The following is a 19,026-nucleotide window of genomic DNA, read 5'->3' as shown; positions in this document are numbered from 1 at the left end:
ACAGTTCTGGAGGCTAGAAGTCTAAGATCAAGGTGTTGACGGGTTTCATTCTGAGGGCTCTCCTTGGCTCGCAGATGCCTATCTTCTCTCTCTGTCTTCACCTGGTCTTTTCTCTGTGCGTCCACATGTCTGTGTCCTAATCTCTCCTCTTATAAGGACACCGGTCATATTAGATTGGAACCCACCCAAATGACCTCATTTTCCCTTGATTACTTCTTTAAAGGCCCTCTTTCCAAATACAGTCCCATTTTGAGGTGCTAGGAGTTAGGACTTCAATATATATTTTGGGGAGAATACAACTCAGCCTGTAATGAGGACCTGGGGGTGGGGGAGGATGAAGAGCTGGGAAGGCCATGCAGCTTCCTTTGTTTGTTGGTTGGAGGAGGGACATTCACCTATCTGGGACCTGGGGACATTTTACAACCTTCAGTTTTATAGTCTCAGCCCTGCTATCAGTACAGTTTAAGAGCTCGGGGTTACAAATATGCTACATATGTCTTAAAAACTTACCAAAAAAGGTGGGGAGAAGTAAATATATATCCATCAGAATGGCTCCCCCTTAGAAGGAAAAGGGCTGAGCTGATAGTTCAGGTAGGATGGTTTGGGGTGAATTTTTTCTTACAGAACTTCAAATATCTTTTTCTCTCCTGTCTTTTAAAATGGAGATGTTATTGGAGAGTGCAATGACTTTTATATTTCGGAGGTGAGGGGAACTGACGTTTCAACTGTTTTAAAATCAGTGGTTCTTTCTGCCTCTAGGACTTCTTATTTAATTCCCTTGGGAATCCCTAGCATTGGTATTTTTAAAAACTGCCTCCCCTGGTGATTCTCACGTGTAACTGGACTGGAGGAGCAAGAAGTCATTGTTTCTTTGATTTTCTACCTTCATCGCAGTAGAGAGCAGCATGAAGACTTCCAGAATCTGGAATGGGAGCAAATCCCTCCATTAGAACACCTACAGGGAAGGAGATCCATATACGCCCAGAGACAATCCATGTTTTCTTTCCTTTGTGATGCACCCCAGACCAACCTTGGACTCAAGACACACAAATTTGGTCTTCTTCAGGTTGACTGAGCAAAAATCATGGTGAGGATCGTTGAGATTTACAAACATAAAGTGTTTTCTGTTATCTCCTATTAAACATGCAAAATGGCCCCTTTCCCACTTAGTACAGGTTTATAGACGTGTTTCTGAGGTTATTTTGCTCATCCCTTTGAGGTGGACGTCCTCTCCTATTTCACGTTTCCAGGCTGACCCCACCTTGGAGGAGAGAGGGATGGGTGTGAGTGCCCCAGACCTGCAGGGAGGGAGACAAGAGGAAGCTCTGGCAACCCAAGCATCACCCTCATTTCTAGCCAGGGTATATGTTGTATGCCTTCCTCCCAGGGATAGAACAAAAGACAGCTGGTGTCTTCATCGTTTCTCTAGAATAGGAACTTCCTTAAACGCAGAGAGCCAAATAACCTTCTCTTTGGATGCCCTGCCCCCCCATTCTGGCTTTTTTTTTTTTTTTAACATCTTTATTGGAGTATAATTGCTTTACAATGGTGTGTTAGTTTCTGCTTTTAAAAATAATTTTACTTTGGCACCCACTTTCTTTCCTCCCTAGTGTTTTTCAAGACCAAGATGTCCTTTAGAACTTGTTTAGTTTGAAAAGGCAGTTGTTTATAATTCTGGGAATAAATTTGCACTTTGAAATGAAAAGGCCCGGTGTGTTGATCTTGACACATCCTTGAGGATCTCCACCTAAGGCTCTGAAGAGCCCTTCCCAGCACAGCCTGGAGCAGGAAAAAGCGGGAATGGGGGATGGGAGGGTGGAGGGCTCTGTCCAGGTGTCCATGAGGTCTTTTCTGCCTGGAGGCCCAGAGAATTGAAGAATTGGGATAGCTGAGAGAGTTCGCGTGTAAAATGGTGATGACACGAATAGAACTTTGACATTGTAAAACATTCTGTGAGAATCCAACTTCCATTCAAAAATATTTGAAATGGTCCCTTTACCTCTGAATATGAATTTTGGGCTGTCTCCTAGGTAAACTTGTTGTTTATTTTGGGTTTGATGTTCTCTCCTGTTTCTGCTGTTTCTGTCTGAAATGTTCTTAGGGGTCAGGTTACCCACTTGCATTCCACTGGGGCCTGAATAGTAGTATTGCCCCCTCGCAGGCATTGGTCCCGAGATTTTTCCTCTAGGTTTATGATAGGGAAAATGCAATGAAATTGTCCTGATGCTGCCTGCCCCCTAATCTACAAAAGTAATTAATCTATTGTTTGTGTGGCCATTTGACAAAACTATCATAAACCATGAGACATTTTAGTTTGGCCTGAAACCAAGCTGTTAAAAATTTAGCCATGTTTTACCCCATCTGTCAATCCACATCCTAGGCCTTTGATAAACCCTTCCTTTACTCCATCCTATTACCTGTGGGTATCACGAAGAAAAGTTTGCATACAATACTGGTTAATTCCAAAAAAGAATTGTTTTAACAGTTTGGCTTTTAGCTAGTTGGATAATGCCAAATTATCTGCACTAAGTGTCCTGTCTTAAGTAATTCGCTAAAGAGCGTCAAGAGCAAGAAGTGGACAAGAGGAATCTTGATTTCGGAAAGATTGAGAATGGAGTGTGTTAGTGGGGGTGGTGGGAGAGATGGGGTGATGATAGAGGAGTTTGGATGATTTTCTTTCTCCATCCTCACCATTCCTATGGATTTTGGTGAAATGATGTATACTATGGGATAGAAAGCATTCCCTATTTCCTCACTGGAGAATCACCTCAGTTCTTGGACAGAAAAGGGATCACAAGAAGTGGACCATTTATAGACCATGTTTATGTTATGGATCTGTTATTGAAAGACATGCACAGTATTGTAAACCTTCCCTTGCTGTTTTGGGGGGAGAATAGGGAAGAAAGGATTGAAGGAAATCTCCACTTTCTCTAGCTGGTGGGAGCTCCGGGGAGGGTGGAGGCTGGGCTGTGACATTATGACCTCAAAAAGTCAGGACTTGTTTTTTGTTTGTTTGTTTGTTTGTTCTTCAAATGAGGACAGTAAATGAGTAAAAACAGATCAACAAAAGTGCCTTTGGTTTTCACTGGGAGGAAATTTATTATTTCAAATGTTTTATAATGAAAAATCCAGTTGAACTCTCCTAATATCATCTGTCCTAAAGCTCTCCTTTCCAGACTTTCCGAGTAAAGAGTACAGCTTTAATCCTTTCATCACCAGCCTTGGAAGAGAATCCTCCCTCAGGGACATCATTCCTGTGGGAAGGAGAATGAGTGACAGACAAGAGCTTCTGTACCCAGAATAAATCCCATCTGTAACATATCCAAGCCTGACCCCTGACCCTTGGACAGAGAAATGGGCTTTTCATAGAGCCCACACATAGAATAATGAAAGGGCTAATGTAAGTTCAAGATCAGTGAAAGAAAATAAAAATTTAGCTAACCTAAGTTCTTGCCACTGCCTAAAACTTAAAAAAAAAAAAGCTTTTCCTCATCTTGAAGAGTAGAAGGAAGTTGACACCTTGCCTTTATGGATCACAGACAGGAGCTCTCAGGTTATAAAACAGTAATTTATAATCAGAACTTAATGAGAGATATTCATCTACAACCTTTCTATCTTGTAGCTTTACCCTTAAATGGGACCAGTAGGATTCCCCCAACCATGTAGGGATGCTAACTGGGGTGAGGTTTAATATTAGACTAGTGGTGTATGCACAGAGGAACTTCAAGGTCAAGAATCAAGTGTGCTCTAGTCCTTTACTCTGGATTTTCATAGTGAGACATTTCTTTTTCTGAAGACAACACTTATCATGGTTTATCAAATTAAAGGACTGAAATGTGCTCATCAACACCAACAACCATTACATCTGAAAAAATGGAAAAGGGCACAAAGAAAAACATCTCTCCAGGGACCTCTTCCTGACAGCTCATCTTGGATATAAGACTGTGTTACAGCCCCAGGTACCTACAGAGTGTAGAGCACAGTGTGGAGGGTAGAGCACAGTGTGGAGGCAGATACAGCAGGAGGGATGAATTCTGTTCTTGATTCTGGGCTTGGGGAGGGGAGACCCTAGGGTTTTTCTTGTCTTTGAATAGAGGACATGGAATATCATTTCCACGGTCTAGGAAGAGTTGTGACTTAGGGAAGAAGAGAGAATATATTCTATTCTATTTCTCACTTTCCTTCTATCTTGGAAGAGTAGCAAGAATTTCAGCTTGGGTAAAAGTTCAGGAGCACACTGGGTTTCCGAAGGTGAAATTCATGTGGGACATTGGGCTGAACTCCTGTCTGGAAAACTAGTAAAAGGTTCAAAGATCTCTTTTATATTATATATTATTTGTATATCCTCATAGAGGATATAGACTTATTTCTGAAGTTATTACATAAATAATATATAATATAAAAGAGATCTTTTAACCTAAAAGTGCAAAATATACATTCATTTCTCTCTGTTATCTCTCTCTCTTTTTTTTTTTTTTTTTGGCTACACCGCACAGCATGTGGGATCTTAGTTCACTGACCAGGGGTCAAACCTGTGACCCCTGCAGTGGAAGCACAGAGTCTTAACCACTGGACTGCCGGGGAAGTCCTATATCTTTCTAAAGTGAAATGCTTTTCTGTGGCAAAGATAAATAGTTTTATATATATATATGTATATATATATATATATATATATATATATATATATATAAATTTATTTCTATACATATATAGAGAGGAGAAATGTTTTACCAATGAGATATTTAGTAATGTCCAAGTTAACTCACCATGTAGTGTTCCTTCTAACGTCCTCGGCTTCTCTACTTCCAGATCCACATGATACCTCATGGTTACATAGAAATCCTTTCACTACCATTCTTCCCTCCCCATTCTCAGAATGATTCCCTAAAGCCTTCTTCTGTGATGGACCAAAGCCTGACCTCTGACCTACGAAGAGAAAATTGAACTCCTTAATGTGATCTCTGCATACATTATTCATTGGGCAACCCTCAACCTTAAATATTCTCTGTGTAGGAGGCTCACTTACATCCCTTCTTATGTTTAGTACATTTCAAATAGTCTCTTTTCTTCATTTTATTTATTTTTTTATTATATAGTCAATTTTACTTCATCTTCTTTTGCAATTACTCTCTGTTTTAAATGATATAACTCTAATGGTCTCAAGACTTTTAAGTCTTACAATCTTCAGTGTCTGATGAGTTTCTCTCTACTTTCCCGGTTCCCTGGGATATGCATGATGCATTTTAGGGATGGAGAAGAAGAGGAGAGAGAGAAAGTTGATGTCTGTGTTTTTTTCTCCAGTTTCAAATTCCAGAATCTATAAAAAGAGTCCAAGAAGCAAGTTCTGTGCAGAGTCAACTTCTAAGAATTCCAGGATAAAAATCCAGTGAAAGACATTTGTATGAAGAAGGGGATGAGTGAGAGGAGGGGAGGAAGTATTGAAGAAAATTTCAAGGCAGGGAGGGAGTAGATATTCTAGTTTGGGGATGTGGTGGAGAGATGGGAGTCCCCTCCATTGTATCTTGACCTTAGGGTTGGGAAAAATGACACAATCCAGGAGGGAATGGTCCTTAGGAAGCCCAGTGACTGAGAAAAAACCCTGCTGCCCACCAGTGGGACAGATTGGTGTGAAGGAGATGCAGTCATTGCTGTGTGGGTAAAGCCTTTAGTGAGACTGTCGGGTGATTAACCTGTGGACTTTCCAAAGGCATCTGTCAGCTGAAATAGTTGTTGCTAGGAGTGCTCAAAAAGGCTTCAGAGAACATTTTAGTAGCCATGAGTGCGTGCAGGACCCAGGTCTTGGCTTCTAAATATCATTCTCCACTGAAAGAATCCAGGGCTCCTTTGAGAAGTGGCTAACTCCGGGTCTGGAGCAGGAAAAGTGCAATGTAAACTTGGAAAATTTCTTGTGCCAAAATGCAAAGAAGTGTTCAAAAGAGGGGGGTTTGTGCAAAGGACATAGGAGGCAGCTTGAAGGGGCTTCCACTGGCCAAATCTGGGGCAATTCAAGCATCGTAAGGACTTTTGACAGTAATGGAGTATAACCCAAAGAATAAAACAAAAATTCTTGAGTCCATACTGATATAAGTCAATAAATAAGTAAATAAAGTGGGAAGAAGAAAATGCTCTTCCTTACAGTAGAATTCCAATGAATAAAGTCAATAAGACTGATGGAGTTAGAAAATCACTTTTTGGCAGCCACTACAATAATAATTTTTTTAGGCAAAAATCACCAATGACTCCTAAAAGCAGAGGGTGAACGTTGGATGAAAAACAAAATATTTACAGAGTTTCAAAGTATCTCCTCACAATATACTTATTAATTTCAAAGAAAATAATTGTGTCTTCACAGTGGAGAAACCTGACAGGAATCATTGTAACCATGTGATCAAAGTTAACCTCATTAGAAATGGGACACATGGACAGCTGGTGCCTCTTGAGGACATAATAACATGTATATGATATTCCTGACAAAAATGCATAACCTGAATCTAACCATCAGGGAAATCAGACATCCAAATTAAGGAACAGTCTACAAAATAACTAGCTTGAACTCTTCAAACTATCAAAGTTATGAAAGACAGAAAAGAATGAACTGTTCTAGATTAAAGAAGACCAAACAGACATAACAACCAACTGTAACTGGTGATCCTGGATTTACTCCTGGACCATTTAAAGCATATTAGTGGGATAATTGGCAAACTTTGCTCAAGATCTGTTTATAATCAGATAACGATATTGGTATTAGTAATGGTAATGGTATTGCATCAATGTTAATTTCTTGATTTTGGTAATTGCACTAAGATTATGTGTGAGAATGTCCTTATTTTTAGGAAATACAACTGAGGTATTTAAAGGTATAGGGATATCCCATCTAAAACTTACTTGTGTTTCAGCAGATAAATTTATATCAATGGATACAAGAGAATGACAAAGCAAATGTGATAAAATGATAATATTCAAGGAATCTTGGTGTTGTACGTGGGAAGTCTTTGTATTATTTTACAAACTTCCCTGGAAGTCTGAAATTATTTTAAAATTATGTTACTCTATAAAGGTCTTAGAGAGGCAGTTTTAAGAGTGTCAGCTCTGAAGCCATAGGTAATGCAGTTTTATAGGATGTTGGGCTAGAGATTCCAAGGATAAAAGGAGACAAGTTTAGGCTTTAAAGACAGGGTTTCCTGCCTCTGGGGAAGATTATATTGCTTTTATAATAAAAAACCAAATGACTAAAAAAATAGAACAAAATGTACTCTTCAAGTTTAAAAACAACAAAAATATCAGGTTTAACAATGTGAATTGTGGATGAAAATGATTTAAAAATGTAAAAACAATTTGAAGGCACATATTTGTTACAAATGAGCTCTAACTAATAATAATGTTCAGAGGCACCCATCACCTTACTGTCATTAGTATGATGCCTGGGGTCTGTCAAGTCAGAGAGAGATGAGAAAGATGCAGAATTCAATCAGAGGCTATTTAAATATCTATAAGATTTGTGGTGGGAGCCCACAGCAAAATATAAAAGTGTTCAGAATGAAACCAGGCAGTAAATGGATTAGTTAAATCTAATCAAGTGCTGAAACAATCTTGGTGGGGATTTGCAGACTCAAATCATATTGAAGAAATAGAAAACGTGTTACTTGTTCAGGGGGCCATGAAGCTGACCTATTTGGAGGCATGGGCTTGGAATCCCTCTCGGCAGAGAGGCTTTATGAAAGGGTTCCCCTTGTTCACCAGTGGCTTGGAAAGTCAGTCCTGGCCAAAGCCTTTGGCCAAAAAGCAACCTCACTACACCAAGACAGTCACTGAAATTCACTTGAGATGACAAACTTGATTTCTTTAGTGTGTATACAAAATTCATTGCACCCAAGGGAAGCATTGAGTAATCTTAGAGATAATGACTTAATTCAAAATCATAATATTAGTATTTTTTTCTGTTAATTAAGCGCTAGAATAGGTGCACATTTGGATTTAAAGAAAATTGAATATATTATAAACACATCAGCCTTGTGATTCTCATTTAAAAAATGTAATTCGGTAGCTGATTTAGACATGATTTTAAAGCTAAATGCATAAAATATTTTACTAAGTTTGTAAATATTACTATTTAAGAGAGCTTAGAATTCACTATATTTTAAATTAATTATATTGAATTTAGTTGAATTTTTAAGTGCTTGGGAAGGTTTTCCTTATGGTGGCATACAAAAGGTGCTTTTAAAATATGTGGTTATATAAAATATGTAAATGTAGTAAAAAATGTTTAAGAGATCTTAAGTTTATAACAGAAACCAAACAAACTGAGCTGATCAAAGATTAATCAAATATTTGATTTGACTCCTTGGGAGTAATTGTTGAAATTATTTTATTTTTTAATTTATTTTTTCTAGTTTTATTGAGATATAATTGACATATAACATTATATTAGTTTAAGGTCTACAATGTAATGATTTGATACTTGTATGTATTGCAAAATAGTTACCACAGCCTGTTTAGTTAGCATCCATCAACTCACATAGCTACATTTTTTTTCTTATAATGAGAACGTTTAAGATCTATTCTCTTGGCAACTTTCGAACATACGATATTGCTGGCTATAGTCACTCATGCTGTTCATTACATCCCCAGAATTTATTTATCTTATAAGTGGGAGTTTGCACCTTTTGACCACCTTCACCCATTCCCCCACCCTTCACCCCTGCCTCTGACAGCTACCAATCTGTTCTCTGTTTCTATGAGCTCAGTTTTTTTAGATTCCACATGTAAATGAGATCATAGTGTTTTTGTCTTTCTTTGACTTATTTCACTGAGCATAATATCCTTAAGATCCATCCATTTATAAATAGAATAAAACTTATAAATTGAAATTTAAAGCTTAAGGAAAACTATGTTTTTGATTTGGCTACTTTAATAAACTGAAAGATAATTAGGAAAAAAAACCCACCCTGAATTGTTGAAGTAGCAACTCAAAAAACCCACATTGATACCTACAGTAAATCTCCTATAGATATATTGGAGGAAATTTATCTCTTAAAGGGAAATTATAAATAAAACATTAACAATAGTGAACTAAAATGCCCACCAGGATATTTAAAGATGTATAGTGTATACCAAATGTTCAAATGAAATTTGTTATTGGTGAAATAAGCTATGAAATAAGCTATACAACACATGGAAAATGTACATAAATACCTCTGCTTCTCCAAACCTAGATTTTATCCCTAAGTAGTCATGTCATTTAAAATAAGGAAGGAATAAATAAGATTAGAAAGCAGACAAAATATGCATCATTATCATTCAGAAATGTGGGATTCTGGCATAGATAAGCTATATGGAAATCAAGAGAATGGATGCCAGGTAAGTCCAAAGTCCTACATCAAATTAATATGGAACATCTGGGGAAAAATTATGTTTTGGCGATGAGGTCACTACTTTTATACAAAGTAACAAAATATAGCCTTAAGGTGAACGTGCAGTTCACCTTATTTACTAGTGAACGTGCAGTTTATTTATTTATTTATTTATTTATTTATTTATTTGGCTGTGTGGCTTTTAGGATCTCAGTTCCCCGACCGGGCCACAGCAGTGAAAGCCCAGAAACCTAATCACTAGGCCACCAGGGAATTCCTGAGCATACGCTTTAAAAAGGAAAACAAAAAAGGATTAGAATAGAAGGATTTTAACAACTCTTGCATAAGGCTAAATCTAAAATCAGGACAGAAGTAAATTCCTTTAAAAAGAATGCAAAATAGATGAGTGTATTAGTTAGGAGGTAGATGAAGCTTATGTAAAGGAGACCCCAAATTACAGTGGATTAAACCATTTATGTTATTTGTGATTGATGTACAGTCCCAAGGGTGGGGGACCAGGGCTGCTACAGTATCTATGCTTTGTTAAATTCTCCAGAGACCCAGGCTCCTTCTATTTGCTTCTCTGTCTCTGGATATTGCTCTCATCCACACAGTCCAAGTTATCTTGCCACCAAATCTGCATTCTAAGCCACAGGTCAGAGGAGGGCAAAAAAAGAGATTCCTTTAAGGACACAGTCTAGAAGTGGTGTGGTGCATATCACTTACACTCACATCCCATTGGCCAGAACTCAGTGACATGGTGCCACCAAACTGAACGAGAGGCTGGGAAATGTCACCTTTATTCTAGTGGCCACCTGAGCCCAGCTAAAATTCTACTGCAATGGATGAAGGGAAGAATGGATACCGAGGAGCAATTAGCCATGACTGTGATAGTGAGCAACCTGAGATTGAAAAAGGAAGAAGAAACACACCTGAAGAGAAGTCCCTCGTACCTTCCCATCAACACCAACTGGACTTTGATGCCCATGTTGTCACATTTCCCAGACAGTGCCTCCGATTGGGGGTGGGGATGAAAAGGGGATTTCTGAGGAATTTTTGATCAGGCACAGCCTCTTAAAGATAGATTTGGGGACTTCCCTGGTGGTGCAGTGGTTAAGAATCCACCTGCCAATGCAGGGGACGCGGGTTCGAGCCCTGGTCCGGGAGGATCCCACATGTCGCGGAGCAACTAAGCCTGTGCGCCACAACTACTGAGCCTGCGCTCTAGAGCCCACAGGCCACAACTACTGAAGCCCGTGTGCCTAGAGCCTGTGCTCCGCAGCAAGAGAAGCCACCGCAATGAGAACCCCGTGCACCGCAACGAAGAGTCGCCCCCGCTCACCACAAACTAGAGAAAGCCCGGGCACAGCAAAGAAGACCCAACGCAGCCAAAAGTAAATTAAAAAAAAAAAAAAAAGACAGATTTGGCTTGTGATTTGACTAACCAGTGTTACCTATTATGAGGGTTATTTCTAGAAATTTAGAACTATTTCTGTCTAGAGGAAGGTCTGACTTTTTTTAAGAGAAAAACTGCTACAACCACAGCCTGCGTAAGGGACTAAGATAGGGTCTGACATTATGCTGTCAGATATGAGTGTTGTTCCGAGGAAGAGAGGAGAGGAAGAAGTACTGAATGATGAGTTTTATCTGATTAGAACCTTCTGAAGGAGACTGATAGGGAATATGAATGTCTCAGCATAAAAGAGTCATTCCTCTGAGATCGAGGGAGCAGGATTGTTTGGAATAGTAAAAACATCAAACATTTAATGTGTTTTAGGAACCGTTTAGAGGCCTCGCTTGAATTCACTTAATTTTTGCAATGACTATGAATTAGGTACCATTATTATTTGCATTTTGTAGATGGGATAAATGGGGCACCAAGTTATTAATCAATTTACTCAAGGACACATACATGCTTGAAACTGGAATTTGAACCTAAGCACTTTGGCTCCAGTATCTTTGCGTGTAACTGCTTTACTGCACTACTCAGCAAACTTTTTTAAAGAAGGGAAATGACCTCATGTTTATCCCAGACAAGCCCGTGCATAGTTCAATGCTGGGAAACATGGTTGCTGCACTGAAAGCCTAGGCTAGAAGAAAAACTGGATTGTGAGTTAACTGGGAGAGTGCAAGAGTGAAGGAGTTTAGGAAGAAACAATTAAACATTCAAGGCTATAAACTGTCTGCCCTGCAGCAAGGAGCATCGAACCAGAGTTCAGAGACCTGGGCAGCATACCTGGATATTCCATTCATTTTCTATGTCATAAATTCCAGCAGTGTACTTAGCCAAGTGCTAGAAAATTTTAGTTTTGTAACTTTTCTGTGCCTCAGTCTTTGCATCCGTAAAATGGAAATACCTCTTCTCCCCACAGGTGTATTGTAATAGAAATAAATGCTGGAAAGTCTTTGGAGCTTTTAATCATAGCATTTAAAGCAGTTACTCTAAGTAGTCACATTAGTTTGGTAAAAAAACGATTACCCAAACAAGCACACTCGTGTTTGATAAATTCCAGAGGTCCTGGCAAAAGCATGGGACAATGAAGAGGAGATGGGTGGAGAACTATAGAAAGGTATACGTCTAAATACAGGGCCAGCTAGTTGTTTAGTGATGGGTGGAGGAGGCTCAGAATGTGAGCGCTGGCTTCAAACTTTCCAAGCATATAATCACGGTGGTTGATAATTTACTGGCCTTCATACGTAAGAGAGCAAACATGAAGATATCACTACTCCTTCCCAGGAGGACTCTGAGTGTGATAGTGCCAAGTTCTCCAGATTTCTTGATTCTGTTGGCACAGAAACATTTGGAAGGTACTTGGTGTGGGGTTGAGGCAGTCGTCCATGATTTAGAAGAGTTTTCTTCTGTGCGTAGGTATTTAACTATGTATGGAAGGTGAGCAGGGATCATTCAGCTTGACCTTGATTTCTAGTCCCTCCCATCAGCCAAGTGGCCTTGAATAAATGACTCATCCTCTCTAAGCTTCAGTTTCCCTGACTGTAAGATGAAAACAAGAGACCCTACCTCTTAAGATTGGTGGGAGGGTTACAGGAGCATGTAAAGTGCTTAGCACTGCGATGGAGTCATACTAAATGCTAAAATCGTGTTAGCTATTATTTTTAATATTATCATTCTTAGGAGACCAAGGGCCAATTCAAGTGGCACTAGATTTTAACCAACTCTGTTATCACTTTGGAATAAGACTAACCTACGTGTGAAGAGTACGGCCCAGGATTTTTGGATGCCTTCCACTCACTCATCAAGGGGCTACAAGGAGCTTGTGGTAATACCAGCTACCCATGTGTCTTCCATGAGCATTTGCAAAAGTATGATAAATTACCCAAACTCTGGCAAAGTCTCTGTACCTACTGCAAGACCTAGGGATAGGAAGGTGAGTTAGCCAAAGAAATCTATAACAATTTTGAAGTTCCTGGCACGTGTTGGAGTAATAGAGTATCTTGATCCTTCTGAGAACATTTTGCAAGTGTTCTGCTATAATTATATGTAAATCTGAGACTTGGCACCAGCATATTTCCGTTCAGCAAATGTGTCTAAATAAATCGATCCACCTTGTCTAAGACAGAATGGGTATCTCCAACCATTAGTATTTTCCTGCCACTGGGCTGACTTTTTTCTAGCCTGGTGTAATTCCAGGCAGCAAGCCATTGTCCCAAATGCATTTCTGATTGATTTTCTGCCTAACAACTGACAACTTAACTTTTCGGAAGGAGGTCTGAGCTCAGGCCTCCTTTTTAATGCTGCGGAATGTAAAACGATCCTGATGGATGGTTCTGAAGAACAACTGGCTTTTGTGATGGAAAAGAAAGTGTAGGACTTGGTTCCCAAACACACACCGACTTCTTCCATATGGACGACATTACTGTGAATTAGAGAAGGATGGGGGCGAGGGAGAGGATGGTTGCTTTTGTGGGAAAGGTCAGGATTTAATTCTATTATTATCTTCTTGCTTATAATTTAAAGAATTCTGCTCCCACTTGAATTCACTGATTTATGAAAGTGCTTGGTGAGGGTTGTTGCATAATCTACTTGATTCCTTATGTAACTTTGCAAAAGGCTTTTAAAATCCCGTTTTGAAACCTGATTCTAACCAGGTATCAAGAGTCACAAATTACTTAGTGGTTAGTTTCAGTGCTTAATGATACAACTTGTCTTTTGTTTGAAATAGATTTGATTCTAGAGATTTCATTCCAATTAAACAGGCTACTATTGGCTCCTGAGGATTTTTCCAAGGAGCAGTTGCATTTGATATTTGCATCTGAGTCATTCCTGAAAGATGGAAACTTCTTGGACAAACCTCCAAGTCAATCAATAGGATTACCAGGGTATTAATCCCAAATATCAAATCCCCAGCTGTTGGTAGAAATGTATGAGCTATGCTTCTACATGATCACAGTTGAGTGACACTTGAGTTTAAAGCTCCTTTTGAGTGCCAGCTGGAATTCCAAGTGGCTTAACTATTTATAAGTTCACAGGAGTCTGGGTTCTACTTAGGTGGCCAACCTAGGAGAATCTCACGGCAAACTCATATTAATTGGTGCCAATGGATATACACACCAAAATCTAATGTTCCATTTCCATGCCTTTGTTCATACTGCTTCCTTCTCAATCTGGACAGTTTTTCCCCATTTTCTTCCCATATCGAAATCCTTCCAAATCCACTTCATAATCTACTGTGAAGTCCTGGTTACTTTGACCTCATGACCTTTCCTATTTTTCACCTCCTAACGCATTTCTGGTCTGCACCATCCAACTCAGTTTATAATTATATTGTGTTTCATGAGTTTCTCTTATTCATATTTGTACATTGGCTCTTCCTCTCTCAACTACAGTTTCTTGAAGGTAGGGATATTATTTCATACCATCCTTCTCTCCTGGAGTGTCCAGCTCAGTGCCAAACATCCACAAATCAACTAAACATTTATATACAATTTAAAGCATAACGATTGGGACTGCCCTGGCTGTCTAGTGGTTAGGCCTCCATGCTTCCACTGCAGAGGGCACAGGTCCCATCCCAGGTTAGGGAACTAAGATCCCGCATACCATGCAGTGCAGCCAAAAACAAAAACAAAAACAAAAACAAAAACAAACCCACCACCACCAACAACAAAAGAACACAAAAAAACCCCAAAACCATAACTATTGAAAGCCTTTGAAAAATGTAAAAAACTGGAGAGTTTTACATTTTAAGCCATTATCAATTGATACCTTAATTGGAAATGAACACTTTTGCTGGGAGAAAAGATAGCATAGATAGGGCTATGGAGAAGGACAGAATGGATTATTTCACTTAGTTCATATTGTTGCCTCTATTTTCTCAAATCTTTTATAGCAGACATAGTAGATCAATCAGAGAAAGCACCTCAGTAGATATTTCAACAGAGAGAATTTAATATAAGAAAATGGTTAAATAACTGTTGGAAACTGGAAAAGCAAAAAGGGGACACTAGGGTATCACAGAGATAGTAATGGCAGGAAGCACTCCCACCCCCAGCCCTGGGCGAAATAAAGGAAGAGATTCTGGTGATGAGAACCTAGAAACTGGGAGGAGAGGTCCCATGGAACTGCTGAGGGGGGACAAGGTGAGATGGTTCTGAGGAAGCCAATAAAAGACACTGGCCCTCCCTCCCATCCCTGGTCCCCCAACCCCCAATCTAGGTCATCACAGAGCACCGAGCTGATCTCCCTGTGCTATACAGCAGGTTCCCACTAGCTATCTATTTTACGCTTGGTAGTGTGTCCAAGAGGGAGGGGATATATGTATCCATATAGTTGCCTCACTTCATTGTACATCAGAAACTAATACAACATCGTAAAGCAATTATACTCCAAAAAAAAAAAAAAAAAAGATGCTGGAGCCTGGGACCGACTGCCTTGCCAGGGCAAAAGGCCGTTGCTGAGGGCTCTGACCAATAGCAAGCAAACCGGGGAGGAACAAGATTGGCCCCTGTTCCCTAGACTTCCAGCCTCCCTCTAGTGCCTCCTGTTGGTAAGAACCTATAGGAACAGCAAGCAAAGGAAGAAAATTGTTTTCAGAATTCCGGCCACAGTAGTGGAGCAGAGAGCAAAATGAATTTGGAGTTGAGAGTTAATAGCTTTATAACTGGCACAAATAGTAATAATACATATTCCCTTCCTACCTTATGGGAGGTTGAGGAGGATGATAAAGAGAACAGAAACACGCCTGAAGCACAGGTAGGAGAGAGACAGGCTCTTCCGTGTTTGCCAGGACTGAAAGGTGAGGAGTGAGGGTAGAGGTCACATAGCCCTTCGCTGAGGGCCCAGCCTGGCCACACCAGTCTTCAGAGGGATCCCTGAGCCCCTTTCTTTCTACTAGTCTGATGAAAATGCCCTCTCTTGGTTAATTTTGGGGGCTCTCATTGGCTTTAAAGAGTACATGCTTTGTCATCTCATCAACCTCCACGTTTGTGGGGCCTCCCCCATCTTCCTTGGAGAGAATGTGATGGAAATGCAAAGGTGACACTTTTGGCATCTTATACTAATCTGGAGGAGCTCTGGCTGATTAAATCAAACGTTAGCGTTCCCTGAAATTCAGCTCTTAAAGAGCCCTATTAATAGCCACTCAGGATTGATTCCAACAGGGAAACACACTCAGAGAAGTGTGATTATTCCTTCGTTATGATTTACCTACTTCACATAAAGCCAGTACCTTTATTAGAGGAAGGAGCTCATTTTACATTAAGTCCACAGTAAAGAAAACATCTATCGTGAATATATAAATAAGATCAAACACGCTACAAGAGTCTCTGGGTGGGAATTCTCCAAATAATGAGGAGTCAGGATCTGTGATACCGTTACAAGGTCTGGCACATAGTGGGCTCTAAAATTAATCCACTTTCATGGATGAATTGCACCTGTGCTGATCACATTGCTGCCACTGCGGGCCTTTTCCAGTCAATGAGCTGTAATTTCTGAAGGAATCTTCATGGAAATTCCTTCATAGTGGAAGTGGAATCCTCCATTGTGAAAAACCAATCTGAATTTCTCTGTTTCCTGGGGCTGAAATCTTAGTATAATGGCCTTACCTTCAGTTGAATGGTTGCTGTGTATAAAGCGCTGTTTTAAATTCCTTCCTGGATTAGGTCATTTAATTCTCACAACCTTAAGAGCAAATGTTTTTATTAACCTCCATTCTACAGCTAAGGAAACTTAAGCAGAGAAGAATTAAGCAACATTTCCAAGGTCAGGCAGCCGGTGGGTGGCAGAGACAGGATTCAAACCCAGTAGGATGGCCTGAGAGCCCAGAGTCTTCCACATTGTGCCCCATGCCACACTGCTTCCTGGGGCCACCAAATTCCTGTTGTTGGTAAGGAGGGAGCTATACCAACAGACAGCAGTTAGACAGGCAAAATTTACCCTTTACTCCTGGAGGAATGTCCAATGTGTTCACATTTCAGAACACACTGGTACTCTCCAAGTTTCTTCTCATCTCCAAGAAGGAAGGGGCAGGAGAGAAGAGATGGAACAACTGAGCACCTACTATGCAAGCAAGTCTGTGTTCAGCATTTTCACATATCCTACAGGTCAGCTATTATTAGACCCACCCATTTTTCAGATAATAGACTTGGAGATGCAAAGACAGTAAGTAACTTGGCCGAATCATTGAACCAGTAAGTGACAGAGCTGATATTTGAATCCATAGATCTTGAACACTCATGTTCTAGCCACTCGTAACACTTTGAGCTTCTTTCAAGAATTATTTAAACCTTCGACGACACCCATACTTCAGGTAATTAAGGTCTTAGAGAATAAGCAAGAGAAGAATGCTTTGCTTCTATTCAGTTTTTAATTTTGCTTTTTATTCATGACATGTGTTATAACTACCACCCATATCAATCTATGGCCTGAGGCCCCCTTTCTCCTCCTTGATATGCTTCTTCTAATTGGAATCCAAAGAGGTCATTCTTTTGCTCTACCTATTAACTTGTTTCATTCACAACATTGCCCTATTAGACTTGTGGAGATTATTAACTTGGATTTTCAAATCAGATTTCCTGCAACTCTGCTCAAGGCAACCTTATTTTCCCAGTAGAAGAATCATGTATTTTCAGTGAGTGGTCATAAATATTGAAGAGTTAGTTCCTAGCTAAGTTAAAAGAATAAAAGATGGAACATCCTTCAAATTTCCTTCTGATCTAATTTTGGTTGAGTAAGCTGTTTGCAAAGGTCACATCTGAAAACAATGTCATAAAGACCTCTAAGGGGTGTATTTACAGGTTTGGCGTGTGTGTGTGTGTGTGTGTGTGTGTGTGTGTGTGTGTGTGTGTGTGTTTGAATGTGTTTCTACATTTGTAAAAGAAAGGATAAATTACAAAATGAGAGCATTAAAATAACCTGAGAGAATAAAATGCCCAATTCTTTTTTCATGGTACTATATGGCAATTGTTGATTACCCCACCAATCACCTGAGCCTCTGGAAGCTTCTGAGGGTTTCTGAATTACCAAAGAAGGAATAAAGTTTCTCTCCACTTTTTTTTTTTTCCACTTGGTTTTATGGTCAGCTATGTTTTCTTATGTTTACAAGCCCTGCAAGTTAAAGATGATAGAAATTTTATAGATTCAGTAATATTATGAAGAATATTTTAAAACCCAGATGACTTTTTTTTGAATTAAATGGAGTTTTTTTGAATTAAATGAAGTTTATTAAACCATGATTGAGATAGTGTCATCTATCTTATATTTTAATATTCTAATTTATATGTCTTTACTGTATTGCTATGGAACAGTTGTTATTAATGCCAATTTAAGTGTTTCTCCTATTTATCTTTTTCCCATTCCACTGTTACCTAGCTGGTGCAAACACTTCTCTGTGTGTGTATGTTTTTGTGTGTGTGTTTGTGTTTTAATTGAAAACAAGTTTCTTGCTGGCACATACAGTTTCTTTGCTGAGAAAAAGGCACCCCCTCTGGGTGGACAATTTAGAAACAGTTGCTTTCCTTCACTCCTTCTCTCAACTGGATCCCTTTCTGTTATACCTGTGCAACTATATACATTTGATTATAAATTGTGACGTATTTATAAGCCTTTAAAATTTAAGCCTGAAGGGGCTTCCCTGGTGGCGCAGTGGTTGAGAATCCGCCTGCCGATGCAGGGGACACGGGTTCGTGCCCCGGTCCGGGAAGATCCCACATGCCGCGGAGCGGCTGGGCCCGTGAGCCATGGCCGCTGAGCCTGTGCGTCCGGAGCCTGTGCTCCGCAACGGGAGAGGCCACAACAGTGAGAGGCCCGCATACCGGAAAAAAAACAAAAAAACAAAAAAACTTAAGCCTGAATTAGTAAATGACCTCATTATTGGTCTCCTTGCCTTCAGCCTTTTGACTTTCCAATTTGTTTCACGTCTGCTTCATTATCCTTCATCTTCAAACAGCTTTTGCCATCTCATCTCCTTATGCAATGCCTTCAGTGTCCTCTTACGCCTCACCTGATGCTCAGAACTCCCCAGAATCTGGCTCTGTGACCTCCTTTTGTAGCCTTAACTCTCACTCCTCCTCAGTGTGGACCCTACCCTCTTGTCAGACTGGTTTAGTTAGCATTTACCAAGCATGTCTTGTCATACCTACCCCTAAGATGCCATTCCTCTCATCTGGAACCCTCCCCTCCATTTCATATGTCTAGCTAATTTAAAGAATAAATTATGGGGTC

This window comes from Physeter macrocephalus, chromosome 7, assembly GCF_002837175.3.
Source record: "Physeter macrocephalus isolate SW-GA chromosome 7, ASM283717v5, whole genome shotgun sequence".
Taxonomy (NCBI): domain Eukaryota; kingdom Metazoa; phylum Chordata; class Mammalia; order Artiodactyla; family Physeteridae; genus Physeter; species Physeter macrocephalus.
This window is presented reverse-complemented; position numbering follows the sequence as displayed.